Raw genomic sequence first — 14855 nt, 5'->3', positions numbered from 1 at the left:
AGATACAGGGGGAGAGATAAACGGGGAGAGATACACGAGGAGAGATACAGGGGGAGAGATACAGGGGTAGAGATACACGGGGAGAGATACACGGGGAGAGATACACGGGGAGAGATACACGGGGAGAGATACAGGGGGAGAGTTACACGGGGGAGAGATACACGGGGGAGAGATACAGGGGGAGAGATACAGGGGGAGAGATACACGGGGGAGAGATACACGGGGAGAGATACAGGGGGAGAGATACAGGGGGAGAGATACACGGGGAGAGATACACGGGGAGAGATACACGAGGAGAGATACACGGGGAGAGATACACAAGGAGAGATACACGGGGGAGAGATACAGGGGGAGAGATACAGGGGTAGAGATACACGGGGAGAGATACAGGGGGAGAGATACACGGGGAGAGATACACGGGGAGAGATACAGGGGGAGAGTTACACGGGGGAGAGATACACGGGGGAGAGATACAGGGGGAGAGATACAGGGGGAGAGATACACGGGGGAGAGATACACGGGGAGAGATACAGGGGGAGAGATACAGGGGGAGAGATACACGGGGAGAGATACACGGGGGAGAGATACACGGGGAGAGATACACGGGGAGAGATACACGAGGAGAGATACACGGGGAGAGATACACAAGGAGAGATACACGGGGGAGAGATACAGGGGGAGAGATACAGGGGGAGAGATACACGGGGAGAGATACAGTTAGGGAAAAAAAGTATTTGATCCCCTGTTGATTTTGTACGTTTGCCCACTGACAAAGAAATGATCAGTCTATAATTTTAATGGTAGGTTTATTTGAACAGTGAGAGACAGAACAACAACAACAAAATCCAGTAAAACGCATGTCAAGAATGTTACACAGGGAGAGATAATGCAATCAATTTATAACATTCTTGACATGCGTTTTACTGGATTTTTTGTTGCTGTTATTCTGTATCTCACTGTTCAAATAAACCTACCATTAAAATTATAGACTGATCATTTCTTTGTCAGTGGGCAAACGTACAAAATCAACAGGGGATCAAATACTTTTTTCCCTCACTGTATAAAGCGCCTGCATGTTTGTTCGGGTGTGGTCTCAGGTCGAGTTGGGACTTGAGCTGTGTGTGTGTGTAACATAATCACATCCTGTATGTGTGTGTGTAACATAGTCACATCCTGTATGTGTGTGTAACATAGTCACATCCTGTGTGTGTGTGTAACATAATCACATCCTGTATGTGTGTGTGTAACATAGTCACATCCTGTATGTGTGTGTAACATAGTCACATCCTGTGTGTGTAACATAGTCACAGCCTGTATGTGTGTGTGTAACATAGTGACATCCTGTGTGTATGTGTGTGTGTAACATAGTCACATCGTGTGTGTGTGTAACATAGTCACATCCTGTGTGTGTGTGTAACATAATCACATCCTGTGTGTGTGTAACATAATCACATCCTGTATGTGTGTGTGTAACATAATCACATCCCGTAGCTGTGTGTGTGTGTAACAGTCACATCCTGTGTGTGTGTGTAACATAATCACATCCTGTATGTGTGTGTGTAACATAATCACATCCCTGTAGCTGTGTGTGTAACATAGTCACATCCTGTTTGTGTGTGTGTAACATAGTCACATCCTGTTTGTGTATGTGTAACATAGTCACATCCTGTATGTGTGTGTGTAACATAATCACATCCTGTGTGTGTGTAACATAGTCACATCCTGTGTGTAACATAGTCACATCCTGTATGTGTGTGTAACATAGTCACATCCTGAAGCTGTGTGTGTGTAACATAGTCACATCGTGTGTGTGTGTGTAACATAGTCACGTCCTGAAGCTGTGTATGTGTGTCACATAGTCACGTCCTGAAGCTGTGTGTGTGTAACATAGTCACATCGTGTGTGTGATGTGTGTGTAACATAATCACATCCTGTGTGTGTGTGTGTGACATAGTCACATACTGTGTGTGTGTAACATAGTCACATCCTGTATGTGTGTGTAACATAGTCACATCCTGAAGCTGTGTGTGTGTAACATAGTCACATCCTGAAGCTGTGTGTGTGTAACATAGTCACATCCTGTGTGTGTGTGTGTAACATCACATCCTGTATGTGTGTGTAACATAGTCACATCCTGTATGTGTGTGTGTAACATAATCACGTCCTGTATGTGTGTGTGTAACATAGTCACATCCTGTATGTGTGTGTGTAACATAATCACATCGTGTGTGTGTGTAACATAATCACATCCTGTATGTGTGTGTAACATAGTCACATCCTGTATGTGTGTGTGTAACATAATCACGTCCTGAAGCTGTGTATGTGTGTGTAACATAGTCACATCCTGTATGTGTGTGTAACATAGTCACATCCTGTATGTGTGTGTGTGTGTAACATAGTCACGTCCTGAAGCTGTGTGTGTGTAACATAGTCATGTCCTGTATGTGTGTGTGTAACATAGTCACATCCTGTGTGTGTGTGTGTAACATAATCACATCGTGTGTGTGTGTAACATAGTCACATCCTGTGTGTGTGTGTAACATAATCACATCCTGTATGTGTGTGTGTAACATAGTCACATCCTGTGTGTGTGTGTGTAACATAGTCACATCCTGTATGTGTGTGTGTAGCATAGTCACATCGTGTATGTGTGTGTGTAACATAGTCACGTTATGTGTGTGTGTAACATAGTCACGTCGTGTGTGTGTGTGTGTAACATAGTCACATCCTGTATGTGTGTGTAACATAATCACATCCTGTATGTGTGTGTAACATAGTCACATCCTGTATGTGTGTGTGTGTAACATAATCACGTCCTGAAGCTGTGTGTGTGTGTAACATAGTCACGTCCTGAAGCTGTGTGTGTGTAACATAGTCACATCCTGTGTGTGTAACATAGTCACGTCCTGAAGCTGTGTGTGTGTAACATAGTCACGTCCTGTAGCTGTGTGTGTAACATAGTCACGTCCTATAGCTGTGTGTGTGTGTGTAACATAGTCACGTCCTGAAGCTGTGTGTGTGTGTAACATAGTCACGTCCTGAAGCTGCGTGTGTATAACATAGTCACGTCCTGAAGCTGTGTGTGTGTGTCACATAGTCACGTCCTGAAGCTGTGTGTGTGTGTAACATAGTCACGTCCTGTAGCTGTGTGTGAGTGTAACATAATCACGTCCTGAAGCTGTGTGTGTGTGTAACAAAGTCACATCCTGTAGCTGTGTGTGTGTGTAACATAGTCACGTCCTGTAGCTGTGTGTGTGTAACATAGTCACATCCTGAAGCTGTGTGTGTGTGTGTTTAACATAGTCACATCCTACAGCTGTGTGTGTGTGTGTGTAACATAGTCACGTCCTGAAGCTGTGTGTGTGTAACATAGTCACGTCCTGAAGCTGTGTGTGTGTGTGTGTAACATAGTCACATCCTGAAGCTGTGTGTGTGTGTCACATAGTCACGTCCTGAAGCTGTGTGTGTGTGTAACATAGTCACGTCCTGAAGCTGTTTGTGTGTCACATAGTCACGTCCTGTAGCTGTGTGTGTGTGTAACATAATCACGTCCTGTAGCTGTGTGTGTGTGTAACATAATCACGTCCTGAAGCTGTGTGTGTGTGTAACAAAGTCACATCCTGTAGCTGTGTGTGTGTGTGTAACATAGTCACGTCCTGTAGCTGTGTGTGTGTAACATAGTCACATCCTGAAGCTGTGTGTGTGTAAGATAGTCACGTCCTGAAGCTGTGTGTGTGTGTAACATAGTGACGTCCTGAAGCTGTGTGTGTGTGTAACATAGTCACGTCCTGAAGCTGTGTGTGTGTGTAACATAGTCACGTCCTGTAGCTGTGTGTGTGTGTAACATAGTCACGTCCTGAAGCTGTGTGTGTGTAACATAGTGACGTCCTGAAGCTGTGTGTGTGTGTGTAACATAGTCACGTCCTGTAGCTGTGTGTGTGTGTGTAACATAGTCACGTCCTGAAGCTGTGTGTGTGTGTGTAACATAGTCACGTCCTGTAGCTGTGTGTGTGTGTAACATAGTCACGTCCTGAAGCTGTGTGTGTGTGTGTAACATAGTCACGTCCTGAAGCTGTGTGTGTGTGTGTAACATAGTCACATCCTGTATGTGTGTGTGTAGCATAGTCACATCGTGTATGTGTGTGTGTAACATAGTCACGTTATGTGTGTGTGTAACATAGTCACGTCGTGTGTGTGTGTGTAACATAGTCACATCCTGTATGTGTGTGTAACATAATCACATCCTGTATGTGTGTGTAACATAGTCACATCCTGTATGTGTGTGTGTGTAACATAATCACGTCCTGAAGCTGTGTGTGTGTGTAACATAGTCACGTCCTGAAGCTGTGTGTGTAACATAGTCACATCCTGTGTGTGTAACATAGTCACGTCCTGAAGCTGTGTGTGTGTAACATAGTCACGTCCTGTAGCTGTGTGTGTAACATAGTCACGTCCTATAGCTGTGTGTGTGTGTGTGTAACATAGTCACGTCCTGAAGCTGTGTGTGTGTGTAACATAGTCACGTCCTGAAGCTGCGTGTGTATAACATAGTCACGTCCTGAAGCTGTGTGTGTGTGTCACATAGTCACGTCCTGAAGCTGTGTGTGTGTGTAACATAGTCACGTCCTGTAGCTGTGTGTGAGTGTAACATAATCACGTCCTGAAGCTGTGTGTGTGTGTAACAAAGTCACATCCTGTAGCTGTGTGTGTGTGTAACATAGTCACGTCCTGTAGCTGTGTGTGTGTAACATAGTCACATCCTGAAGCTGTGTGTGTGTGTGTTTAACATAGTCACATCCTACAGCTGTGTGTGTGTGTGTGTAACATAGTCACATCCTGAAGCTGTGTGTGTGTGTCACATAGTCACGTCCTGAAGCTGTGTGTGTGTGTAACATAGTCACGTCCTGAAGCTGTTTGTGTGTCACATAGTCACGTCCTGTAGCTGTGTGTGTGTGTAACATAATCACGTCCTGTAGCTGTGTGTGTGTAACATAATCACGTCCTGAAGCTGTGTGTGTGTGTAACAAAGTCACATCCTGTAGCTGTGTGTGTGTGTGTAACATAGTCACGTCCTGTAGCTGTGTGTGTGTAACATAGTCACATCCTGAAGCTGTGTGTGTGTAAGATAGTCACGTCCTGAAGCTGTGTGTGTGTGTAACATAGTGACGTCCTGAAGCTGTGTGTGTGTGTAACATAGTCACGTCCTGTAGCTGTGTGTGTGTAACATAGTCACGTCCTGAAGCTGTGTGTGTGTGTAACATAGTCACGTCCTGTAGCTGTGTGTGTGTGTAACATAGTCACGTCCTGAAGCTGTGTGTGTGTAACATAGTGACGTCCTGAAGCTGTGTGTGTGTGTGTGTGTAACATAGTCACGTCCTGTAGCTGTGTGTGTGTGTGTAACATAGTCACGTCCTGAAGCTGTGTGTGTGTGTGTGTAACATAGTCACGTCCTGTAGCTGTGTGTGTGTGTAACATAGTCACGTCCTGAAGCTGTGTGTGTGTGTGTAACATAGTCACGTCCTGAAGCTGTGTGTGTGTGTAACATAGTCACGTCCTGTAGCTGTGTGTGTGTGTGTAACATAGTCACGTCCTGAAGCTGTGTGTGTGTGTAACATAGTCACGTCCTGAAGCTGTGTGTGTGTGTAACATAGTCACGTCCTGTGTGTGTGTGTGTAACATAGTCACATCCTGTATGTGTGTGTGTGTAACATAATCACATCCTGTGTGTGTGTGTAACATAGTCACATCGTGTGTGTGTGTGTGTAACATAATCACATCCTGTATGTGTGTGTAACATAGTCACATCCTGTGTGTGTGTGTAACATAATCACATCCTGTATGTGTGTGTAACATAGTCACATCCTGTGTGTGTGTGTGTGTAACATAATCACATCCTGTATGTGTGTGTAACATAGTCACATCCTGTATGTGTGTGTAACATAGTGACATCCTGTGTGTATGTGTGTGTGTGTAACATAGTCACATCCTGTGTGTGTGTGTAACATAGTCACATCCTGTATGTGTGTGTGTGTAACATAATCACATCCTGTGTGTGTGTGTAACATAGTCACATCGTGTGTGTGTGTAACATAGTCACATCCTGTGTGTGTGTGTAACATAATCACATCCTGTGTGTGTGTGTAACATAATCACATCCTGTATGTGTGTGTGTGTAACATAATCACATCCTGTGTGTGTGTGTGTAACATAGTCACATCCTGTATGTGTGTGTGTGTAACATAATCACATCCTGTGTGTGTGTGTAACATAGTCACATCGTGTGTGTGTGTGTAACATAGTCACATCCTGTGTGTGTGTGTGTGTAACATAATCACATCCTGTACGTGTGTGTAACATAGTCACATCCTGTATGTGTGTGTAACATAGTGACATCCTGTGTGTATGTGTGTGTGTGTTTAACATAGTCACATCCTGTGTGTGTGTGTGTAACATAGTCACATCCTGTATGTGTGTGTGTGTAACATAATCACATCCTGTGTGTGTGTGTGTAACATAGTCACATCGTGTGTGTGTGTAACATAGTCACATCCTGTGTGTGTGTGTAACATAATCACATCCTGTGTGTGTGTGTAACATAATCACATCCTGTATGTGTGTGTGTGTGTAACATAATCACATCCTGTAGCTGTGTGTGTGTAACATAGTCACATCCTGTGTGTGTGTGTAACATAATCACATCCTGTATGTGTGTGTGTGTAACATAATCACATCCTGTAGCTGTGTGTGTAACATAGTCACATCCTGTTTGTGTGTGTGTAACATAGTCACATCCTGTATGTGTGTGTGTAACATAGTCACATCCTCTATGTGTGTGTGTGTAACATAGTCACATCCTGTGTGTGTAACATAGTCACATCCTGTATGTGTGTGTGTAACATAGTCACATCGTGTGTGTGTGTAACATAATCACATCCTGTGTGTATGTGTGTGTAACATAGTCACATCGTGTGTGTGATGTGTGTGTAACATAATCACATCCTGTGTGTGTGTGTAACATAGTCACATCCTGTGTGTGTGTAACATAGTCACATCGTGTGTGTGATGTTTGTGTAACATAGTCACATCCTGTATGTGTGTGTAACATAGTCACATCCTGAAGCTGTGTGTGTCACATAGTCACGTCCTGAAGCTGTGTGTGTGTGTAACATAGTCACATCGTGTGTGTGATGTGTGTGTAACATAATCACATCCTGTGTGTGTGTGTAACATAGTCACATACTGTGTGTGTGTAACATAGTCACATCTTGTATGTGTGTGTAACATAGTCACGTCCTGAAGCTGTGTGTGTGTGTAACATAGTCACATCCTGAAGCTGTGTGTGTAACATAGTCACGTCCTGAAGCTGTGTGTGTGTGTAACATAGTCACATCCTGTGTGTGTGTAACATAATCACATCGTGTGTGTGTGTGTAACATAATCACATCCTGTATGTGTGTGTAACATAGTCACATCCTGTATGTGTGTGTGTAACATAGTCACGTCCTGAAGCTGTGTATGTGTGTGTAACATAGTCACATCCTATATGTGTGTGTAACATAGTCACATCCTGTATGTGTGTGTGTAACATAGTCACGTCCTGAAGGTGTGTGTGTGTAACATAGTCATGTCCTGTGTGTGTGTAACATAATCACATCCTGTGTGTGTGTGTGTAACATAGTCACATCCTGTGTGTATGTGTGTAACATAATCACATCGTGTGTGTGTGTAACATAGTCACATCCAGTGTGTGTGTGTGTAACATAGTCACGTTCTGAAGCTGTGTATGTGTGTGTAACATAGTCACATCCTGTATGTGTGTGTGTGTGTAACATAATCACATCCTGTATGTGTGTGTGTAACATAGTCACATCCTGTGTGTGTGTGTGTAACATAGTCACATCCTGTGTGTGTGTGTGTGTAACATAGTCACATCCTGTGTGTGTGTGTAACATAGTCACTGTGGGGGCTACCGTCCCCCGCCATCACTGAATTGTCGGGGCCGTTGCCCACCGACTCCCCCATTCCATTCATACCGCTACCTCCCCGGCTGCTCTGTCAGGTCCAGACTACCGACCCCTAATGCCTCGCCCCCCTGTACCTCTGCCTGGGATGTCGACCGCGTTTGCGTAGCTTAATAAACGGCTCGTACGCTTTGCGCTCGCGATGCGCTACCCTGTTCAACGCCGGCGTGTCGCGGTGAGCGCGCTCGCAAAGCAAAACCCCGTCCTGCACGGGAATAAACAGGCGCGGCGCGCCCCCGTGGGATTCCCTCCCACCTACGCTCCACGCGCTTAAGCAAAAACAACCACGCCGCAATTACTTTGCTCCGATTTAACGGGCTGTTTACACAGCTGCGTATTCACACACGCCAGGTGCTTAATTCGCTATTAGACAATAGCGCGAGTGCGCGACCACCACCCCGTCACACAGGCGCGCGAGCGCAAAGCGCTACTGTAGGCTATTGCGCAGGTACACGAGCGCTGGGCACCACCGAAGATATTCGTGTAGGTACGCGCGCGCTGAACAATACTGTAAACGACCGTACAGGTACCGGCACTAAGCACGTTCTACTCCCTTATTCGCTGCAAACAGCCGCGTATGCGCGAACACAAAACATTCTGTACACACTCGTACCGGTATGCGAACACCAAACACTCCGTCTCCCTCCTCGCACTCACAGTGACCACGACACAGCTTTATCCTATTAGTGGTTTTATTCCCCGCGAGTATCGAACTAGACTGTGCGTGTCAGTACGGACCAGCAGGACAGGTCTAACCTATCTCGCTACTGCCTGATACTTAATGGACCTGTCTGCCCTCTATTTTCTCTCCGAATTTCGTCCCTTTGTCTTACCTCTCTCCCTCGTACTTACGATCCGACCTCGCAGCGATGGAGGTCGCGGATAGATGATGCTGTAAACAGAATCTGGCTGTTCTCTGCCCCATCTCACGGACGTGCGAGTAACAGTCAGGTGACGGCTCCCCGATCCCTCCCTCCTGTTGATCTCCAGTCAAGTAAAAAAATGGCCCCTTGCTTCCCCAAAGCATCCCCTTTTATGCTCCTTTCAAAGCCCTCGCAGCGCCCATCCGCGGTGCATCACGGGTCAGGCCGTTAATCCGCGGTGCATCATGGGTAGGGCCGTTAATCCGCGGTGCATCATGGGTAGAGACGCTAGCCCGCGGTGCACCATGGGTAGAGACCCTTAACCCACGCTGCCCCGCTCCCCACCTGTCTGCTGGTCCGCGTGTGTCCTGGGCATCTCCTCAATGCGGTTCTCAGCGAGTTCTCCGTGGTCATTTAATTCTAAGTTAAGCCACGGCGCCGCAGTGCCATTTGGCCTGGGGGGGGGGAGGGGGGGTGCCTGCCAATTCCCTGACCCTGAGAAACCGTGGAGCACCCCCACGAGGGGGCCTCTCGGGTAAAAATTCAGGGCAGGTGCCCCCCTCCCTCCCCATGAGGCCCTACTTGAGTGTGTGTGTGTGTGTGTTAAGGTGGGGGGGGGGAGGGGGTGGCGGTTGAAGTGCTGTGATGGGAGCCGGGTGGCTTCTCGGTCGCAGCAGCACAGCAACGGCCCCTATTTCGACGGAGCGGCTTCGCTGTTGTGACACAACAATTACATCCAGCATCATCGGGCAATTCACCAGAATGGTAAAGCCCTCGCTTGCTCCCAGTCTTAAATAGAGCAGCAGGCTGACGTCATCATTTAACTCATATCAGGTGCAGTGATTAGAGGCGGATGGGGGGTATTGTAATTATATAATCGATTGGTAATCAGTCAATGGTTATGATTAGTAATGAGTTGTAGATTAGTAATTAGTTGTAATGTGTGTTATTGTGATTATATGCTACGTTAGTAATCCGTTTATTAGTATGTGTTTCCCCCATAAGGAATTGTAATATGTATTATTTAATAATACATATTACCGCACTAAGCCTGTAGCTGTCAGAGCGATTAAAGTTATTTCTATTCCTCTCAATTTCAATGGATTCTCTAATTAGTCTTTGCCAGTAATAATTAGTTTTACACAACACTTCAACGTTATCAAAATCAATTCAGTGTCCTTTTTGAAAAGCATGTTCTGCCACTGCCGACAGTTGTGTATGAGATAATTTAATATTTCTTTGATGTTCTTTTAGTCTTATGCTGATGTTACACCGGTTGATAATTTAGGTAATGCGTCTTTAGTGCAAGATACTAGTTTTTTTAATTTTGTGTACTGTACCAAATCATACTGTAATGTTTTGCTTTTGCAAAACACGGGCTAATTTGTCAGTTACTCCTGAGATATATGGAATATTTATTGTTTTAACAATCTGATCGCTTTCAGCAGTATTGCTTTGCGATCGTGATTTGGCATTCAGTGCACTGTTAATTTGAGCATTATTGTAGCAATTCAGTCGTAGTGCTTCTGTAGAGGTGTTAACTACGCGCTGTTGCGTAACCTGCATTGCCACCAGGGCAGTGCAGCATTACCCCTGGGTAAAACGGTTGGGGTCAGTTGAGGTGAAACGGATCGTGGCCAGGGTTTGGTGCGAACCAATCAGACGGTTCCACGTGGGAATGTATGATTGGTTCTACCCGGCCACGAAGGGGTATAAGACGGGTGACCCAACGGACCTCGGGGAGTTCTCTCCCTGCACGAAGATAGAAGACTGGGCTGAAGCCTAGCTAGGACCCTGGACCAGCCTTTCAGCCCTTCTAAGGGCTAAGGCTCGGCATACCCAGTGGTCAGGACCCACCGGGCCAGCGGTGGGTCAGATAGCCTCCCCTAGGTCCTAGCCGGAGGACTAGGATAGCGGTAGACGTGTGAGTCCTGCCAAGTCCGGAGGTTGTACATCCTTAGGTATCAAGGAGGTTAGCGGTAGACGTGTGAGTCCCGCCAGGTCCGGAGGCTGTACCTCCCTAGGGTATCGGGTGAGGGGACCGAATAATAAACAGAGTGTGCCTCCTAAAAAAGTTTGCTCGTCCTTACAACACTGCAACTGGTGTCAGAAGTGGTTGGAAATGGAAACCAGAAGTTCAGCCCACGCGCGGAGCCAGAACGAAGATAACGCTGCCTCACCTGCAAGCACCGCCAGCTCCGCTGAAAACGCTGCCACGTTGACAGCCGCCCAGCCACCGGTTGAGCAGCCAGCCGGTCGCTCCCCCTGCCATGGGGGACGGACTCAGGGCAGCACACGGCCGTCTCGCTCAACTCGTACATGCCGCGGCCTCCATTCTCGAAGAGATCAACTTGGAGGTCGCGAGCAGGCCGAGTCAACCGCCGGCAGACATTCCCGCCATCGGCCGGGGCGGACATTTTGATTTTCCCGCCGGAGAACCACGTGATCCCGCCGGAAGCGGAAGCCAGGGGCATCCTGGGAACGCGGGGGGCCAATCACAACCCGCAACGTCATCGGCACGCGACGCTGCGAATTCAAGTTCCTCAGCGGACGCCGCGTCATCACTGTACCGACATGGTACAGTAGACTCTATCGGCCGGGAAATCACCGATCTCCGGCTCGAGATGGTGCAAGCTGAGGGGGAGACGACGTCCGCCCTCCAACAACGCCTGCCCATCTTCCGGGAATTCTCATCTGAAGGGGGTGACTGGGCGGCGTTCCAGCGTCGCTTCCTGAGCCACCAAGAGATGGTGGGCTGGTCGGACGCACAGGCACGAAAGGGCGACTCTTCAATCGGCCCTCCGACGGATGTCCGACGTCTACGGGCCTCCATCCAACGTCCGCAGCCGATTTTACGACAGGCGACGCCGCCCTAAAGAGTCTCCGTTGGCATTCCGGACCGCTCTACTGGCGATGGCAAGAGCGGGTTACCCTCGCATGGATGACGAGGCCATCGACGCCATCGTTCTCCAGAAGATGCTGGAGCTGGCGCGCGAGCTGCGCATCGTCATCCAAGCAGTGGACGACGACAGTATGTGCTCGCTACGAGCCGCTCGGTGCATCCACGCACATCTGCTGCTCCACACGGAATCGACCATCGCCGCCTCGGCTTCGACGTCGGAGCCTGCCAGCAGGGACGCCGAGTTCTCCCCCGACCGGGCCTTCATGGCGACCAGGTCAACGGGCCGGCGATCGTCAGACCACGCTGGTCGCCGCAACGACCAGCAGCGGGGACGGCCTGCTCCACGTGGCGACGTGACGTGCTTCAACTGTGGCCAACGAGTCCACATCTCCTCTGACTGCCGTGCGCCTCGACGACGCCCCTCCGCATCCCGGGGCCAGGACTACAGGACGTCCACGGCATCGCGGCAAAACCAGGCAAGTCGCGACGCCTCTCACGCTCGGCCCTCATTCACACCATACACACTGCAACGCACCATAAGAAGGGCTCGCGATTCGGCGTGTGATGGGGGGTATTCTGGCGTTTGTTCGCGGCCACTCGGACCTGGGCAGTGGTCTGAGTTGGCCCATAGGGTAGTCGCGGCGACGGCAGGTTCGTCCGTGGTTGTCGGATCAATCGAGGGTGTGGAATTTCGCGTGTTGGTCGATACTGGTGCGTTGGCTACGATCATTTCGGATTTGATTTACAATATACTGCCCGTACGATGCCGCCCCTTGGAATGGGTTTCTATCCCGTGTTTCGCCGCTAATGGCAGTTCACTTGGCATTATTGGGCAAATTCGGGCGCAAATTTCGATTGGAGACATTAAATTGGCAGGGCCTATTTTGGTCTCTTCTTCCCTCGCCGTGCCGTGTTTGTTAGGCACTGATTTTCTCGCAAAAATGCCTATTAAGATCCTTGTAGATCAAGGCTGCATCGAACTCCCGTCGGGTCGACGGATGGCGTTCTTGCCCACACCCTCACATCCGCGCATGGCTAGTGCCTCGGTGCAGGCGTTTGTCGCGAGCACAGTCCGCATTCCGCCAGGGACACAAATGCTCGTGCCCTTGCAACTTAAAAAGCCGCTAGCCCCGGAGGCCTTGGCACATGGCATTTTGCTGGGGCCTTCAAACGCAGCTGCTAAGGGGTTAGATTTGGTGGCTGCACAGACCCTCGTAGCAGCCGACAGGGAGCTGTTCTTGCAGGTTTTGAATGTCGGATTGTCCACAACCGTCATTTCGCAAGGAACTGTGTTCGCTCACGCGACCCCGGTGCCGTTGGGGACCGGAGTCGTGGGACACGTGCATGACACGCCGCAGGTCCCACCTCCTTCCGAATCGGATGAGAGATGGTTGGACGCGCTCTGCACAGACACGGGTGATCTGTCTCATTCGCAGCGAATTAAATTGCGCGCTCTTCTGCGAGAATTTTCCGATGTCTTCAGTAAATCTAAATTTGATATTGGCTGCACCAAGCTGCTGCGTCACCACATTGATACTGGTGACGCTGCCCCGATTCGACAAAACCCGTTTCGGCTTAGCCCGGCGGAGAAACAGCATGTTAAATCGGCTGTGGATGACATGCTGAAGGCCGATATAATTTCTCCCTCCACTAGTCCCTGGGGTGCTCCAATAGTGCTGGTCAAAAAGCACAATGGCAGTCTCCGTTTTTGCGTTGATTTTCGGCGCCTAAATAAAATCTCGGTAGCGGACGCCTACCCTCTCCCTCGTATGGACGAGTCATTGGATGCCCTGGCAGGGGCGCACTATTTCTCCACCTTGGACCTTCTGTTGGGGTTTTGGCAACTCCCCCTCGACGAATCATCAAAACCTAAGACTGCTTTTCGGACACCACAGGGCCTTTTCGAGTTTAATAGATTGCCCATGGGTCTCCACTCGGCCCCAGCGACGTTCCAGAGGCTCATGGAGCTGGTCCTCGCTGGGCTCCAGTGGGACTCATGTCTCATTTATCTTGACGACGTCATCGTCTTTAGCCGCACGTTCGGCGAACACATCGAACGGTTGCGTGCTGTCTTCTTGAAAATGCGGGCCGCTAACTTGAAATTCAAGCCGCAGAAGTGTCACCTTCTGCGTGAGTCTGTGCGCTATCTGGGGCACAGTTAACCGCTCGGGCATCTCTACCGACCCTGAAAAAACCAAATGTGTTCAACATTGGCCGACCCCTACATCTGCGGGCGATGTTCGTAGTTTTATTGGTTTTGCGTCGTACTACCGCCGGTTTGTTGCTGGCTTCGCGACGATTGCCAAGCCGCTCCACGCCCTTACGTCAAAAGGGGTGGCGTTTCATTGGGGGGACGCAGAACAGGCTGCGTTCGACTCCTTGCGGAACGCGCTCGTGACGGCACCGTCCCTTGCGTACCCCGATTTTTCCGTGCCATTCGTGTTGGACACCGACGCTAGCAATACGGGGATTGGGGGTGTTCTGTCCCAAAAAGTTGATGGCATTGAAAGGGTTGTTGCCTATGGTAGCAGAGTCTTGTCTCTTGCTGAACAAAGATACTGTGTGACCAGACGTGAGCTGCTGGCCATTGTTTTTTTTATTCAGCAATACAGGCCGTACCTGTATAGTCAGCATTTTACCGTGCGATCTGATCATTCGGCTTTACAGTACGCTCTGCGGGTTGACCAACCGTCCGGGCAGCTTTCTCGGTGGCTCGAAGTCCTTCAGGACTACGATTTCAATGTCACTTACCGTAGGGGTGCACAACACACGAATGCCGATGCGTTGTCTTGCCTCCCGCTGGCTCAAAAATGTGCGTGTTTTTTGGGCTCGGGCCGTTGTAAGCCGCCACTGCCTGCGCAGGTCGCGCCTCTCACAACGGTGTCAGCCACGCTTCCCGCCGCCTCAGCGCCGATGTTCGATCATGCAGATCCAATGGCCAGTGACGATTTGCTGGAGCTAACTTTGGCCGAATGGGGTCGGCACCAGGGCGAGGACATGTCGTTTTTGAGGTTGCGTCGCCACGCGAATAATGCGGTTCCAAGACAGGGCAAATTTAATTCATTTGTC

Source organism: Petromyzon marinus, unplaced genomic scaffold (genome assembly GCF_048934315.1).
Source record: "Petromyzon marinus isolate PM22_M1 ecotype Great Lakes invasive population unplaced genomic scaffold, UKy_Petmar_22M1.pri1.0 PM_G_Scaffold_2, whole genome shotgun sequence".
Taxonomy (NCBI): domain Eukaryota; kingdom Metazoa; phylum Chordata; class Hyperoartia; order Petromyzontiformes; family Petromyzontidae; genus Petromyzon; species Petromyzon marinus.
Note: the sequence above shows the minus strand (reverse complement) of the source record.